General features: G+C 42.6%; 1 long non-coding RNA gene across 1 annotated transcript; it reads left to right on the top strand.

Moving 5' to 3' along the window:
• The first annotated feature begins 144 nt into the window (after positions 1–144).
• LOC309679943 lies at positions 145–4191 on the top strand. Its single transcript, XR_014269860.1, has 2 exons — positions 145–314; positions 2578–4191. It is a non-coding gene; the product is annotated as an uncharacterized lncRNA (long non-coding RNA).

Below are 4191 nucleotides of genomic sequence, written 5' to 3'. Positions count from 1 at the left end.
TTTGTGCCAACACTTCCTTTCTTTCTGGTTCCACCTGCTTCTGACAAGACAAAAAGAATTCAACCACGGCATCATGTCTAATGGCCGTGCCACTGGTGCATGCTGTTTCTTAAAAAACTACTGTATGCTCAACTGTCATGACAAGGAACCCTGGTAGCTGCTGCCATCACTTCCAGGTAGAACATATCACAGGATTGTCCCTGGAGGTGGCAGGCAGAATTCCCAGAAAGCTCCAGTTCACAGCAAGAGGCCAGTCACATGGCCCATGCACTTTCTTTCAAAGGAACTGACCTGAGACACAAGTCTGAAGATGTGTAAGCTACATTTTTAGGAACCTATCCCCCACTCTTTCTGACATATTAACCTCATGCTGATGGTGCTGGTAAAATGAGGAGAATTAGAACAAATGAGGTGGAGAAAAGGGATGGCTTAGTAGCTGGTGCTGGGCTTTGGCTACTGTGACAGCATTCCCAGCCTCTTTGCCTAGTGGTTCTTCTCTCTTCCCTTTGGCACTCTCCTCTAAATTATCAGTGAATTTTCTTTAGTTGCCTTAAGCTTGCCTAAGCACATGGGTGACCTTGCCTGCTCTGTCATATTCTTGCATTTTATATGTCCATGTGCTTCCACCTGGGCTGTGCCCTGAGGCCGCTTTCACCAGTTGCCGTTCTGGTCATGCTGGTTCTCAGAAACTACTGTCTGTACATACCTCCAGCTAGCTCTGTTGCTGTAGGTATGCACAAACCCCAGATAGACATCCTTTTGTGGTTTGCGTTAGAAAGTGGAAGCCTGTGCTTTGCTTTACCCAGGAGGCACTAATCCTGTTACAATTAATTCTGTAATAAAAAAGGATCCCTATGTGATTTGCAACATAGTCAAAGGGCTTCAGCTCCCAACACTGACTGCTTGTGTTTTCACTGAAGCAGCGAGTGGCATAGCTTGTTCTTGCTGTAAATCGCACAAATCTATTCTATTAGAAGATAAGAGAGGAGCTGTCTGATTGTATACATCTATCCAGAAACTTCAATCTGATATTGGGATTTGCTAAGTAACCATCTAAGACATTACTTAGTTAAATGCCAAGGTGCTCTCAGTGAGAAATGCCAAACCTGCTTCTGGACAATTCAGCCTTCTGGATAGATTCTTTTCTAATCCAGGAAGTAGCCTTAGATTTTCAAAAGCAGCTTGTAATTTGGGCACTTCTGCTTTTGGGTGAGTCTTCAGCATTGCTTAGAATTCAGGGGCCATTTAGAGGATAGTGCTGAATACTGAAAATCATTTAATACAGCTTAGGGGAAAAAAAAATCCTGATCTTTATGTTTTGATTCTTAAATCCCAAGCACGCAGAGAAGATTTACCAACGTGTCAAGGATACCTGGTGAAAAGAGAGCCAACAGACATTAGCTATGTATTTCCTTAAGCAGGAGTGACTCTAAGAGTTTTTCTGTTGTCTCTTCCTTTGGGCTCCTTCACCTCAAAGTTCTTCTCTCTTTCTTCTCCCTCACCCCATTGTCCTGTGTTTGCATCTTGAATTACAGTGTTGTGCTTACTGTGTCTTTTCTTCTTTTTCAGTTCTGCTGCTGTTCCCTCTATTTTACTCTTGCATGTGCACAGAAACAAAGCGTATCTCTGCTGATAATTCCCTGCTCTGAACCTGAAATTCACACCTCAGAGTGATGATCACCCTTCTTTTACTTCATTTTTTTTTCTTGCATGTTTTAATTGAGTTCCTACCACAGCCTCGCTTTAGTACATCATGTGGGTGATAGCCAGACTCTAATCAGCATGCTATATGACAGATTAAATGGGGCTTTACTGCTGGTGATTCAAGCACTGAAAAATTAAGTCTGTCTCTTCCATTTCTTCCTGCACTGTTTTAGCAGCCCGCTTCCAGCCGCTGCTCCCCATCCTCCTTTGTTAGTGAGGTCTGCTCATCACCTGCCCCACATCGTACAGGCAGAGGACAGACCTCTGCCCACACGTGCTGATCTAAGAAACTGGAGGTATCATTCCTGACTGCATCTTTCAGCCTCTTTAGGGTGTTGGCAGTGGGCTGCACAGCCAGCACCTGCTGTACAAAGCCCTGGGTCCAGGATAGAGACCTGCAGCAGAAAGGTTGATGATTAATTCTTTTGCAACTTGCATGAATTGTTACTTGTAGCCAAACCTGATCCATAACCTTGCTGTTAAGAGATTTCTGTCCCTTTTATAGACTTCTGCAGGCTCACATGACCATGTGTATAGGCAAGATGCCTAGCAGACCAACCTAGAAGCTTCTATTTACACCTCTGCTGTTTGCGTTTGATGATGTCCTGGTGCAGGGTGTGACATCTCATTCATGGATCCTTGTCCGGACTTCCAGCATACCCAGGGGCCTCCTATGCAGAGACAAGCTTGCCAGAGTATGTTGTGGGTTTGCTTGTCTTTATATGCCAACAGATGCGCACTGTGATTTCATGTATGCAAACTTTTCACTTTCACCTCCCAGTCTGCGCTGAGTTTTACCATCGTGCTCACCTGGAGTGCAAGCTGGTCTCTGTCTCTACTAGATTGCAATACAAATTCTCTCCTCCTTTCCAGCAACCAAGAAGCTGCAGCCTCTCAACACACCTCTTCTTGGCCGTTTTCCAGAACAGGAACGCTTTAACCTGTCACTGCACTTCTAAATCTGCTCACTGAAACTGTTCTTGGAAGGGTGTTTGGTGACCTTGTCCAAAGCAATATAAAGACTTTGGATTTTATTGCTGAAGAGGGAAGATAACCAACTTTTTCATTCTGGTGCTAGAACACTCTCCAGTGGTGCTTTCACGGTTGTGAAGCCTTTGCTTGAATAGTACACGCGCGTATACGTGTGTATGTGTGTGTGTGCGCGTGTGCATGCATATGTATAAAAATACTTGGAGGGTTTCTTCATTTCAAAAGATCTGAGCCCATGTTTGTCTTTATCTTGTTGGCCTTAATCTAGCTCTTAGATACTGTGTCTATCTTGCTGCTGTTTTCTATATGAAGCTGGTTTGGAGGAAACAAAAGATTATCTGGTCCCCCTGTAAAAATCTTTGTGACTGATGATGTTGATCTTCCTACAGTGTTGTTCAGGGGTGAGATTTTATTTTTCTAATATTTTTACTACTGTAAAAGCTGTTGGGGTGTATGGAATGGAAAAGATCTTTAGAAAATGGCTGATAAAGATTTGAGCATTACTTAATAATACCAACAATTAATTACAGGTGGCATATAAATGAGTTCCATTTCCATACCTTTTCCATTACCTACCTTCCCTTGAAAAACGCCCAGGTACTTTTTCTTTGGATATGGGCTTGTTAGGCATGTTCTGAGACCTCGCAGAGACTTTTGATGATTTTGTTGTTCTGAATTAGGAACAATTTGGATTCTAGAGTCTGATTCCAGTTCCACAGTCTGGGTGGTTTGGCAGATGTGACAAATATTATGCACATATCTATTTGATGGGATAGAGAGAACTGGTAGAACGAGTTGCTGATTTCTGAAGGTCTTCATACCTTTTTACATAAAATCTTAGACATGAACTTGGTCATGGGCAGTGTGGGGAAAAAAAATCATTGCTGGCATATGTAGGCCAGATTGACTGAATTTTAGGCTGTCTGCTCAAGCAACAAATTTGGCCTGTGAATGTTTTATTCCCATTCCCTCTTTGTGGGTGATGGGAACATCTGTAAAACACTGCTGAACTGACTGGGTTCCTTAAAACAGGGCAGCTGGAATCAAGGGCTTGTGTTGCTTGTGGATGCTGCTATATTTTTTTCTTCCAAGCACCATTCCTGGAAATAACTATGGTCTTAACCTCTCTCACAGACATTTGTTAGAAGGCTAGAATGGGCCGATTTGGTCAATACCTTTTTTTTTTTTTTTTAAAATACACATTGCATCCAGAAATTATCAACACTCTGTCCTGTGGTGGGAGTAAGGGACAGAGTACTTTTGGATGGAGTGGGTATCTAGAGAGGGTGAGGAGGACAATTTTGAGTCCTAAACCATATTTCCTGTGAAAGAAATACTGTATGTCATGTGTGTATACTTGTTTGGGGAGCTCTAACGCTGTACAGTTTAGTTAAATGCGCTCCAAGGGAGGAGAAGCTGTTCCTCAGAGGTTTTTAGTTCATGCTTTGTGTTTAAAGAGGAATATTTTTCTTTAAAAAATAAAAATGGACAAGTTTT

Source organism: Vanellus vanellus (assembly GCF_965231255.1).
Source record: "Vanellus vanellus genome assembly, chromosome: 20".
NCBI lineage: Eukaryota > Metazoa > Chordata > Aves > Charadriiformes > Charadriidae > Vanellus > Vanellus vanellus.
The sequence above is the reverse complement of the archived record's forward strand: the minus strand, read 5'-3'. Positions and strand labels throughout refer to the sequence as shown.